At 31.0% G+C, this 14,178-nt stretch overlaps 1 protein-coding gene across 1 annotated transcript in view; it reads left to right on the top strand.

Annotated features, from left to right (window-relative positions):
- LOC129803948 (inverted formin-2) overlaps positions 1-14,178 on the top strand; it is a 30,249-nt gene that overhangs the window by 1,334 nt on the left and 14,737 nt on the right. The window lies entirely within an intron of this gene.

Genomic DNA, 14,178 nt, shown 5'->3' with positions numbered 1-14,178 from the left:
ACTGATGACAATTTTTCTGCCTGATCTCTCTGGGTGATCTTCAAGTGATCATACGAATACAAAAAAACCGTTTTTTTTCCAACTTCCTGCGACTTCTACGGCATTCCCATTGCCTTCTTTTTTTGTCCACATACATCATTGATATTCAATTAATTCAATTAAACAATGGTTTTTTGATTCCGTCTCCTATAACTGTGCAGCATATTGTCGAATGATTAAATGGTCGAAACGGAAATTGACTCTCCCTCACAAATTTCCCCCTTCCCAAAAACGCATCAAAAGCCAACAGCAGATTGATGCAGAGGAAAAAATCACACAATATTTCAAACTTACTTAACACCATTTAAATGTTTCTCTCTTTCTTTTCTATTCCCTCTGCCAGAGTGTGAGAGAAGTTGAAGAAGAAAAACGAGCACAAATCTTTATAGTTAAAATTTAAATGGACCTCTTGTCTTCGATGGGTCTTTTTTGTTTGTTCAAGAAGGCCCTAATCCTGAAGCGGATGCGTCCAAGAAGGGGGAAATTTAATTTACAAATTGCCGTGAGGTGAATATAGGAAACAAATTGTTTGATTGCCAGTGATTTTACAGCAAAGGAGTGCTTGAAAAATTTCCAAATTAGAATTTAAAGCCTTTAGCAACTTAATCAATGCGAAAAAGGTGTGTAAAATTGAAAGGAATTAATAAAAAAAAATCGTCAAAAGAAATCACAAAAGTTCTTCAGTTTTGAGTTAAAATTTACTACGCTTAAGAGTGAGTGTTGCTAGCTACACTTAATTGTGATTGTTATAACACCAAACACAAACGTCGCGTGAGTACCTTAAAAGAACGTTCTTATTAGACTACTGACCTCTTCTAGCTTAATTAGTTGAGTTTCTTTTCTTAAATGCACCATCATCATTATATATAGATTTACAATGTCATTACCAAAAATTTACCTCATTGTTACGTGATGAAATAAGGTTACAGTAGAGCGCCGCTATAGGCCATCGCTCTATAGTCCACAATTTATCGACCGTTGATTTCAAAACACTGATTTTAAGTTATGTTTTTTTAGTACGCGATATGCAATGTTGTCATAATTATTTCAATATTTTTGGAAAACTTTATTGAGTAGTTGTGATAATTGTGATCGATAATGAAGAGAGCGAAGACAAGTATCACAATCGGAAAGAAAGTGGAAGCCGTCGAGCAATTTCAATACTAAAAGTCGTAGATAATTTTAAAAAATGACATGGACTATGTGCGACCCAAGTGTCAAATCTGGAACCAAATATGAACTATAGGGAAACTACTGTATTTACATGTGGTAATAATTTGGTCATAAATAGGTAACACTCAATTTCATGTCTAAGATTATTACGTAATCATGGCGCGACTCTGTACTTATTATTACCAACATTCCATGTGATTCAACCTCCAATTTTGAATCGGTATTGAGAATTGATTTAGTTATACCCATTATACTTTTTGAGTTATTTGAATATTGGATTTACATACTTTATTGCAGCATGAGGCTTGAATTAACACTTTTAGAGTGACAAGAAATTAATACTTCATAAAACACTTAATTAAAATTAATCAGTGAAAGAGTTGTTTTTACACTGGTTTCTTAAGGGGTAACGACTACCAGAATGCCTAAACTTATCCAGCTTCATGACTTCTTTTTGTAACTTTAATTTAAAAAAAATCACAAAAAACCATTAATTTAGTTCTTTCTAGGAATCCTTTTCTACGAGTTTTGTGTGGTTAGAACTTAAATCATTTTTTTTTACAAATAATGTTTGAAATCACAATACAATATATTCTATATCAGAGGTGTGCAAGAACCGTTTAAAACCGAAAAAACGTCAAACAGAAATTTGGGTGCAATTTGATTGCACTGTTTTTACACTGTTAATCGTTTTGAACAAAGTGTTATTGAAGTGCACAGAAAAGTAGGCTAATGTGAGACAAAATCACCTAATTTGTCCACAAAAGAAGGATGAAGGACATTCCCAGCATTGCGAATCTCCTCCTCCTCCAACATGTTTTCCAACAATTTTTATTGTCTGACACAGTAATTTGCCATCCGGAGTACTTAAATTTCACTTTTAAACCATTTTTATACACAGTAGCCATCGTGGCCCATCGAAAATACTGTATTTTCACGAGTAAAATGAAAGAAAAAAAAACAAATCACGTAAATTTGAGGTTACATCACTTGCGCTTTGCGCGCAATAACATCCGCTTTTTTTCAGTGTACTTCACTTGTCAAAGCGCCACCTGAACAAAATAATTTTGACGTTTTTTCGGTTTTAAACGGTTCTTGCACACCTCTGTTCTATATTATAATACATATCTTGAATGTACCTATTTATTTTCTTTCGATTGTAACCAACACAATCTTTTATTCGATGTTTCAACCATATAAAAGACTACGGGAAAAGGTTTAACAATGAGGTTAAAATAGATACTTACATATTGAACATGTTTTATATTCATTTTGAAAATACTTAAGAAGTATTCATATGCCCAACGCACAATCACTTTCGTTTTGTAAACATGTTTTTGACATTTCAGTGAGAGTGAATGAAATCTAGATCTAGTCATCTCGCTCTCTATCATAGAAAATTTAGAAAACATGTTTACAAACAAAAGTTATTGTGCGTTGGGCAATGAGGATAAACGATACACAAATATTCTCATAATCCTTATAATACATGTTTCTCCCTTAAAGGAAAAGATTAGAGTAAATGGATTTGATGAGAAGATCATAAAATAAATCAATCATTGTAACTCCTCAAAAGATTAGGCTTGATATTACATGTACTGTGTGTAAATTTTCAAAAAATGACGAAAAATATTAACACATAAGGCTTGTATCAATGCACACTATGCTATGCTACAACACTCACTAAAAGGTTTGGATTCAAAACGTGTTTTACAATAATAAAGTTTAATTTAAAATATTGAAACACTTTTATAATTTAAAGTAATTTATAAATATTAAAAAATAAATAAAAATACTTGAATATTTTAGACTAAATTTTGTAAAGCAAGCATTAAACTAAACCTTTAATGAGTATTGTAGCAAAACACGATGTGTATTGATATAAGCCTTAGTTGTGTGAAAATTTATCCGACATTTTTTTTGAAAATGTGTATTACACAAGTGTTTAGTTTAGACTTTGGACGACACTCGATGAGTGTTGAAATAAAGCATCTTAGTTAAGATTTCTTTTTTTCTGAATTAGGTTTTCTGGACAAGAAACTTTAATTGGATTTTACAGAGTGAAATTTGATTATTTTTAAATTAAAGAATATTATGAGCAGTTCTTTTTATTTAATGTGGTTAAATTAGTAATAAGAAGTTCTTTAGACGGAAGATTGAGATAGTTTATCACTCTATACGTTGCATTCATAAGGTTAGGGTAAGATTTTAAGGTTAGACATAACATTACCTAAAACTTCTCGAATAAGTCTACTTATAAAGTAAAGTTAAATGACACAGTGAGGATGAATTTGAGATTTCAAGGTTGAAACACATAAAATCTTACATTAGAGAAGATCATGATTATTAAACATAAGAATTTAGCTCTGATATTTAGAAACTTTTTAGTATTATAAAGGCCAAAAAAACTATTGTGAGCTTCTCATACCTGAAGCTTAATCGCATGGTTAAACTCAATTAATTTCATAACAAGTTGTGATTTTTTAAGGTAATTTATTATGATAGAATTAAGGGGTTATATCCACATAATTTTTTATGTTTTTTTGCTTAAATGACGTAAAACGTGTTAAGAATTATGTTTCATGATCTATTAACCCTTTAAGGTCGAGAGGGTCAAAAATTGGGGGTCTGAAAAAATCACTTTTCCTGACTTGTTAAAATCAAATATAGATAGATAGATAGATAGATAAATTTAATATAAATATAGCTTTATAAGGCCGTAGGAAAAAATTCATTTTTGAGTCATCGGTGACCCAATCGTCCATAAGGGGTTAATTCAACGAATTTTCTAAACACTTCAACGAACACATATTTATTTTCTTTCTAAACACTTACACTTAGCAGCAGAACTTGAGTAATTTTATTAATTCAAAAATTTTAAATTTTCAGGGTAGTTACTTAGATTTTCTGCTGTCAAAATTGAAAAATTAATATTTTAAGCTCATCATTTACTCTGAAAAATTCAAGTCAATCGGATAAAAATTACTCTAGTTGTACTGTAAAAAATAAAAATATTTTGTGCTCAAAATATCTTGTGTTTCTTAAGGTATATGTATCAGGAGGGGAATTCTGTAACGCTCTGGCAATGCCATATGACAAAGTGGTTTTGAATCTCAGGAGAAATTTTTCGAAAATACGATTCTGTAGCCGTGACATTGCCATTTGAGCTCATGTGACATTGTCAGAAGTCACTTATTTGAAATTTCTGGCAATTAAAATGACAATGAATGTTGTTAAACAAATCAACCAAGACAGACTTTATATGCATAATATCACTAAGTAAAGGCATTTAATTAAAAAAATCAGTGAATTACATTTTCGAACTCAGATGGTATGACAAAAAAAGCTCGATGGCATTGTCTGGTTTCGAACTCACGCGTGACAATGCCACGAAAATTACAGAATTCCCCTCCAGGTTATTCAATAAATCCGTAATTCAATAAAATCAAATTTTTGAAAAATTTGATTTTGGTTATGAAAAGTGGAGCGATAAAAGTCGATATACCGTTTTGAACGATTATCCAGATTATCTAACTTTGTCATCTTGTTCGAAAATCGTACAAAATAGGCCATAATTTCACATTTAATATATCGTAATTTCAGTAGGTTTACTAACCGATGAACGATCTCTTCACATAAATCTCCTTCATATAGCGGCAGAAAGACCAGTTCAAACTTCAAACCCATTTTCATGCAATTTTGCTTATTTTTTGGTTTTTCGGTTTTGGTTCAAAGTGAGAGGATGTGACAGGCATTGCGCTAGGGTTTTTTTCATACCCAAAATATCATGTAAGTTGTTGAACAGACAGTTATACGATATCCTTATGATCTTAGCTAACTCTCTTAATTTCACTTTGGGATCGTTCAACACAAAAACGAGGATTTTTCACCGCTCTCTCAAATGTTGACATACTTTGGGCGACCAGATCATTTAGCCCCAATTTCATTTGTTCTGACACACCTTAACCTTTTAAGGATGATTGGGTCATCGGTGACCCAACAAACAAAATTTTTCCAACGATCATCTAAAGTTATGTTTTGCTCAAAAAAGTCAGAAAATATGTTTTTTTTTCTGATCCTCTCGTCCTTATAGGGTTAAGCTCGAAAATCCAATCTGAATCATCCTAATTAATAGTGAAGAGCCTTGCCTATAATTAGCTTGAATTTGGTTTGGGTTATTGTTTGCTTACGTAAATAATAGCGTTCAATCAAAATCGAAATTCAGAATTTTCCTTTTCGGAAAGAGCACCTGGGTAGGTTATTAGATTATGTAACATCAGAATCAAAATGGTCCGATTTCTCCTAAAATTTGAACAATATTTTCAAAAACGTAACGGACTTCATTTAAAATTCACTTTCCTAAATTAAGGAAAATAACTTTAGAGAAATTTATGAATTGAATTTGTTCTTGGATAGGTGGAATTTGTTGAGGAGATTAATATAATACAATATTGGCGAAACACCATCACTGAGAGAAATCCGAAGAAGTTAAAATAACATTCCCGAAATGTTAATTTTACCCTGCAGTATTGATCCGAAAACGGTGTAAATATTATGCTTTTTAGGTGTATTAGGGGTTGAAGTTACCCTTTTTCATGTTAATTTTACCCTTAAAAAGGTGTAAAATTAACATTAAAAAATGTTGATATATTTTTACACCTAAAAAGTGTTAAAGTTATGAAGAAAAAATGTTAATCACATCCCCAGTTTTTCTCAGTGATAGAAAAGTAGTTTTAATTCAGAGTCCATGCAAAATTTCTTTTACGTAACCTCATATTTTACATTTTGAATGCAACCGTGTCGTTCAAATTTGAGGAACTCGACTGTAGCTCATTTGAGATACTTTTAAGATTGTTTGATAATGGCGTCATCCAAGTGTCGTCCTATGGACTTACTGAATGTCCTGTTAAAAAAACCCTGAAAATTTCATACTAATGAATTCATTATCCAAGTCACAAAAATTCACAAAAAGGCCCGTTAATTTTTGGCGTTTGACTACACTGAGAAAAAAAGAGGTTGCAATTAACATTTTTTCGTCATTACTTTAACACTTTTTGGGTGTAAAAATATATCAACATTTTTTCATGTTAATTTTACACCTATTAAGGGTAAAATCAACATGAAAGAAGGGTAACTTTAACCCATAATACCCCTAAAAAGGGTAATATTTACATCGTTTTCGGATCAATACTGCAGGGTAAAATTAACATTTCCGGAATGTTATTTTAACTTTTTCGGATTTCTCTCAATGTAGATATAACCCCTTAAAGCAATTACATTTTTCAGTTAAAAAAAAGAGTATAATTGCTTTATTTGCAGCTTTGAAAGACCTTAGATGGAATTAGATCAAACTTTCAGTGTGGTATCTTAACCTATATTTAAGGATAGACAAAACTAGGAATAAAAACAAAACACAATAAAACCACTATTTAACAAATTGGAAAATGCAGTAATTGAAAAAACATCATTTTAATACTACTTTGCCTATATTTTAATTAGGGTAATGTAAGGGTCAATCTAACCCAAAAATTATCTTGATTTTTATCAATAATTTATCAATTTATAATCTAGACAATTTTAATGCCTTCTAGGGCGAATTCTTAAATAGAAAAATTGAAGATTTCTGATTAATGGGAGAAAATTTCTAAGTTACATTCTACTAGGAGAAATTCCCTAATACACGATAATATTTTCTAGCTTGGGTTAGATATAACCTCAAATTCTATATATTCTTCGTTATTTAAATCATATAAAAGTTAACCCTTACTTTTGTATGATTTAGCATAATAATTGTAAATTTGTTTTCTTCATATTTATCAGCTTAGTAGAATTTTTAATGTTTAGAATAAAAATACTTCCCTCTCTTGGTTTTCATTGACTTATTTCTTTCTGGATACCCCTGTTAGAGCGAATAAGCCACAATTGGGCGAGCTGTAGGCGCCAAATTGTTGGTTTTTGGCGCGATCGTGTGCATTTGGTGCATGACCGAGTCACAAATTTTCAGTGATTTCTTGCACACTGTGGGGCAAAAGATGAAAAATGTGTCCAGTTTCATGTGAAAACTCACGATCAAATAAACATCTGGGCACGGCGATCGTGGCCGGATTTGCGTGTGAATGAGCGAGTGCGAGATAGAGCCTAAGAAAATCGTCATCATTGAGTGTCTTACATTAATAATCTATACACAGGCATCTCGTACAGGCAACAAAAGTCTCTTAAAAGACACACAATTTTTCGAAGTGAGTAAATAATGTGACCTTGTCGTCGTCGATTACAAAATATGCGCGAGATGGAGAGAACTTCACGCGCGCCTGGCAATATTAAAATTATATAGTTTGTAACATGGAAGGAGAGAGAGAAAATCCACACACATTATGGTGAAAAATCTCTGTGTTCTAGGCATCTAAATAGATCAATTTAATTGAATTTTCCTGCAGTAAAAATTGACGAAAAACAGAAGATTCGCAGGTAATCGTGAGTGATCCTCATACGCAATAAGAAGATCCTCGCTCCATATGATCGTGGTGCTTTGCTTTTAAAATTAAATTCAATTTAGCATGGGATGTCAGGTATACCCAGAAAATTCAAGGTGAATGGATCCGATAATTTCACTTCACCTGCTGCTATATGTGGTGCGCACACACCTCGATCATTAAAGTCTTTAGTGATTTATTCAAGCAGAAAAACATTCGCAAGTCACCGAAGCGCAAGTAAGAACAAAAAGATTTCGAAAAGCTTCTCGAGGAGACACAATTCTTTTTTTCTTTTGCTTTTGCTGGTTGACAAAACCGCACAGTATTTTCGGAGAAGAACCACAAAATTCACAAGAAGTTGCCATCGTGGGTGGGAATTTGCATGTAAGATCGCGCAAAAAGAACGATCTTGAGCTTTTTTTTTTTGAAGTTTTAGTCTATTGAATTTTTGGATAAACAAACATTGGAGGTGATTTTTGAGTGCAATTCTGTGGTGATGGTGGTTAATATTTTGACCGTGGATAAATTGATCTTCTCTCAAGAGACCATTTTATTAAAATACTTCATTAAATTGTTTGATCAAAAAAATACAAATAAGCAGTAAATTTTCTCTACACCCATCTCTCCCACACAATTTTATGAAGAGAGACATGTTATTTCAATTTAGACACTTTCATGTTCTACAAAATTAAGATAGTGATCGAAGAAATATTGTTTTTCTTTATTTATTTACTTTGAAAAAAAAATAGACGATCGGAATTGATCTTCACTATATGATCATTTTGTATCGAAATTCCAGAAATATTGTTATTAATGATATTTCGCACTTTAAGTCTTGTTGAAGTAGGATTAGCCGTATTTGTTAGCTTCATTAATAAAATATTTTTTATTTTCTTTATTAATCTTAAATAAAATATTAAACGATTCGAAAGATTCTCGCGACAAATAAATTGTTTGACAAACTTTATTTCGAAAATAATGTGTAGGAAGAACTTGTAATTCTTTATGCAGATGTTTTTAAAAATTATACAATCAAAGAATTACAATTAGAGAATGTTTGACTTAATGTTCGGACAATTGTTTTAAATCTTGATAAAAAATAAAAGAACTTTAAAACTTTAATAAGGGAGGAAAAATAGTTTTTGTTTTAAATTAGACCAATTCTTATAAAAAATTTGGTAAATTACCAACAAAAATTTAATTTAAATTTCTGATTGCTTTACAGCTTTAGCGAATCATAAAACGTGATGAGACTAAAATATTTTGTAACATTAATTATTAATTATATGTGGAATGTGGAATGCATATTGCGTGAAAAATTTTGTTATGCCAATTCGATTTTTTTCTCAATTCATGTGATACTTTCTAATATATAATTTTATGACAATACAAAGCCCTTTTAAAGTTCGAATAACTTCGAGAAAGAAAAACTTTAAACTGTTTAATATTTTTATTGTGGTTATGATCTTTGGGGAAGGTAGTCCAACTCCATAATACTCTGTCTTTGAATAGTGATTTATTTTTTTAATATTTTTCTTGATGCAAGAATTTTGTTCTATACTATTAAGGGCAGGATGGAGAGGACGGTTAGTAGGGACAAGACCTCTTTATTCGAAAAAATCGCAATATTCGAAGACCGGTGCGTTTGGAAGCTAACTACCTTCCACGGTTTAATATCGCAAGCTTTAGACAGAAAAATTAAATTTACAAGATAAAAGTTCTCCACAAATTAGACAAAGGCAAAAAAAAATTCAATTTTTCTGTTCACTTCCTGCTGCATAAAATATTCTTAATCTTTATTTATCTTTAGAGTGAGAAAATATTTAATTACTTGTGAGTGATAAGACGTAGGTCTGAAGATGAGAAAATCGTTAATATTCATGATTCCGAAATGAATATTATATTCTAAAATCATGTTTACTAAAAACAATTCGTCGTTTTCAACACCACGTGTCGTATAAGCCATATAAATAATATAGGAGAGGGTGGGGTAGTTTCACGCAGTTGAACTTTTTTTTTCAATACTCGTTTGGCAAACAAATATGAGCCATATTTAAATAAATTAAACCACGTTAGTTTCTCTTAGGCTATTGGCTAGGGGATACCGGGGAGGTTTGGGACACTTTTTCATGTTTTGACTTTGAGACACTATTCCAAAAAATCACGATAGCATATTATAATATATACTTATGAGTATTGACTTTATAAAAAGTACTCGATAGAACTTGGAAAACAAATTAGTTTTCTTGGAGAAGATAAAACATTTGACTTGACGCTTTGTCCCAAACCTCCCCGATATGGGGCAGTATGGGACGCATTTTTTCTCGCATAATGTGCATTATTGGAGCACGTTAATTAATTTTAAATATTAGATTAAAAATATCTCTGATAGAAATAAAAATGTTTCGTCTTTTATTTCATACTTAGAAATTAATATCAATTTTATTTGTACAGTTGAGTCATTTATTGTCAATCAATTATTTAAAGTATTTTCTTCTTATTTTCCATCTACCTTTCTTTGCTTTTTTATTCTAAATATTGTAATCATGATCGTCAAATTTCTCTGGCGAATAGATTATCTTAACACTTTTAGTTTCGAACTCATTGGCGGATTTCCTTATTTCTTTGAATTAGCTCTCGCGTTGCCTTTCCTGGAGAACTTGTAAAAATTGTAGAGGATATTTTTCGAGAAATTCTCGAGAAAATAGTTTTTAACGAGATTGGGCAAAGATCGAATATCCTCTGAGAAGGAATTATTGATTCCCAAGATATTGATGGTTTTAATTGGCCCTGTAGTTAGAGAAATCTCCTCCACATGATAAACTTTGCACAAGAGGGAGATTTCCAGTAGAAACTGGGCATTACTCTACATTTTGACAATAAACAATTGCATGCCACCTACAATCTTGTCGAAAATCAACGTCCCATCATCCCCATTCAGGTGTCCCAAACATCACCGCGTGTAGCTTTGGTATTTAAAACCTTTATGTAAGAAACAAGAGTGTATAATCACTGAAACTTTTATAAAAATATGTTCCCAGATTACACTGCTAGTTAATGAGATAGAAAAGTTTTGATTATATATCGCTGATATAAAATAAAAAGAGCAAAACTGAGACGTCAAAATATACAATTTTTATCAATTTTTAAAAAAGTGTTCATAGAATTAAAAACAATAAAACTGAGGATATCCATTCTTTTAGTCAATATACATCTTAATATTGTCGATGATTGAGTAGTAGTTAAATCCCACTTATTTAAAGAAAATAATGAAAGAATCGCCTTGTCCCACACTGCCCCTGTCCCATACTTCCCCGACATCCCCTATATCTAAAAATATAAAGCACAATTTCTAGATAATCATTTATTATGCCAAAAATGTGAATTTTCGAAAATAATGCATGCGTGAACTGCCCCACCCTCCCATATAAAGTGTAATTTTCTCATGAATCTGAATGTGTTTAAAAAAGATTAAACTTTTTAAAATGATTGGAAGCCTAAAACAAATTTATAAGGTCTATAAATTTAAATGAGATGCGAATTACTTGATTTTAGTAAGAAATTAGTGAAATTGCAGTAAAGACAAATTCCTAAATTTATTTTGTAATTCTTAGATTTCTATTTTTACAAGTGACTAACGGTATAACAATTGCGTACTGCCGTATTGGTAGATAAAATTGGCAAGAATTAGATTGTAATAAAGCACTTTATACTTTATACGTATTGTTTCTTCCGCAAATTCACTTGATATCGCCAGTCATTAAGATTCAGATCAATCTTAATCTTAATGACTTAATGGATGATTAAGAATAATCTTAATAGTAATCTTAACAGTTAGTTTCGCAAACTTGCTCTCTTTTTTAATGGTTTAGCCTTAATGAAAATATAATGCCCATAATGCACAATAACTTTTGTTTAGTAAACATGTTTTTGACATTTCAATTAGAGTAACTGAGATAGAGATCTAGTCATCAAGCTCATTCTCATGGGACATTTTGAAAATATGTTTACAAACAAAAGTTATTGTGCGCTGGTCATAAAACATATTGCAAAACCAATACAACCAACGAAAGGACATTTCCACCGTGTAGTCCTGGAGGTTGCAATCAAAGCTGAGACGGTATTGAAGGAATAAAGCGTGGGAAAAATCAAGTATAAGCTGAAAATAGATTAAAGTTCAATTCTGAATCTTATATTTCCAAAATGGTATACTAAAACTCAGTTTTCAGTTCCAACTATTTATGTAGTGAAAATTTTGTTAAATTTGGAACCTTAATCTAAGCTTTGATCAAATCAAGAACAGTTTTAAGATCCGAGATTCACGTTTTAAATGTTTCCTAATGTTTTTTCTTAATATATTAATTTTTATCACAGGATACTTGTTTATTGACTAAGTTTAACATAATATCGACCAAAAATATCTTTTAATGGAAATTTCTGATATGATTTGGATCAGACTGCTAACTGCAAATATTATTGGATCAAATTAAATATATATTTATTTATACTAGTAAGGCTACTAGTTCAGTTAAGTAAATCTACAATACAATATAAACAAACACATTCACAAAGTAAAACACAAATTAATTCACACACAACGTTTGTCCAATGTCGAATGTGTGTGCTCATTGGAAAGGTCTTTGATTTTACGATAAAACTAAACCGCTTCCAATCGGTACTGAACCGATAACTAATTTTTATCTGAAATTCAATTACAATCATATTTATTACTCCTAAGATATTTTGGAAAATGTTTTGAGGGATTTATAAATCGGTTTATGAACCGGTAATGAACCGATAAGTAATAAATTTTATTACTCTTAAAATTATGTTTTGGGTTCTTTTGAGTGATTTACAAATCGATTTAAATCGGTTGAGAACCGGTAAACGGTAAATGATGCGAAAGTACTTTTGGGACGTTTAGTCACCCCTTCTCTATAAAAGTGATGAAAAAGTGTGTAAAATTGGGCAAAAAGGGGTGGCAAAACGTCCCAGGCATTGCGAAATGCTCGAACTCGTGACTTAGACGCTATACCTCAAAAGTACTTTCTCATCATTTACCATTTACCGATTCTCAACCGATTTGAACCGTTTTATAAATCATTCAAAAGATCCTCCAAAATTGTTTTAAAAGTAATAGAATTGATTTTCGGACAAAAATTAGTAATATGCTATGAACCGGTTTATTACCGGTTCAATAGAAAAAACTTGGTCGATTTAATGGCGTCTATTTAAAAAATTCTATTTAAATAAAAACTTAATTGACTATATTAGGAGTAACTGGGGCACCCCCGAACACAGGGTAGCACTGAGCATTGCAATTTCTTTAATCAGATATTAAACTTCACAGGATGTGACCTATAGGAATTTATATAAACAATGGGAATGCTTCTCGCTTCTCCACTGAAGAAATAGTTGAGATAGTCCAAGTAGTTTAAAAATAAAGCAATTTTACATTAAACGGACTATATACAACAATTTTGAAAAAAAAGAAAAGATAATCAGAATCAGAATAAGCATAAAAACATGGGTGTTGAGGAAATCGAGATAAAAAAAACTTAATTTAGACATGAGTTTTGAAATTTGTGCTTTTAAGGAGATTTTTTATATACTTGTGCGTTCTACTGAAGTGTTTATGTGAAAAATAATTAAAGAGCTTTATTGATGTGTATCTTAAGCTTTTTACACCAAATTTGGTACCCTGTGGTTTAATGTTTTGAATTACAAAATGTAAAGTATGGAATTTCCGTATGTTTGTATTTTAATGATTTTAGTGCTTGCATGGATTAAATTATTTGCAATTTTTATAAATTTTAAGGGTGGTTATTTGATTTTGAAACATTGTGATACTATAAGCTTTCTAAAATGTACCTATCTACAACGGCAATTCAAGTTAAGGATCAACACAGAATTATGTTTTTCCCAGAAGACATAAATATTTAAGAGAGGTTAAATCAACTTTTTGAATTGATATTTGGGCTTCAGATCTAAGGTTTAGCAATATGGCTTAAATTTTCTAATTTATTATCAGTCAAGAATTTCTGAAAAATGTTGACTTAGGACTATATAGATTATTAAAGACAAAATGATCTAGTAAGTAATAGATTCCGAAAAAAATCCGATAAAAATGGTTGATATTTCACTGAGTGAGAGAAATCCGAAAAACCTAAAATAACATTCCGGAAATGTTAATTTTACCTTGCATCATTGATCCGAAATCAGTGTAAATATTATGCTTTTTAGGTGTATTATGGGTTAAAGTTACCCTTTTTCATGTTAATTTTACGCTTAAAAAGGTGTAAAGTTAACATTAAAAAATGTTGATATATTTTTACACCTAAAAAGTGTTAAAGTTACGAGAAAAAAAAGTTAATCGCACTCCCTATTTTCTCTCAGTCAGTGTTAGAATTTTAAGTTATTCGGAAGGGCTAAATCTTTAGTCCGAAGACTGCTTTAGGGTAAAATAGCTTAATTGCGGAACTGCTCAAAGTGA

The sequence above is a fragment of the Phlebotomus papatasi genome, chromosome 2 (assembly GCF_024763615.1).
Source record: "Phlebotomus papatasi isolate M1 chromosome 2, Ppap_2.1, whole genome shotgun sequence".
Lineage (NCBI taxonomy): Eukaryota > Metazoa > Arthropoda > Insecta > Diptera > Psychodidae > Phlebotomus > Phlebotomus papatasi.
Note: the sequence above shows the minus strand (reverse complement) of the source record. Positions and strands in the feature narration are given on the sequence as shown.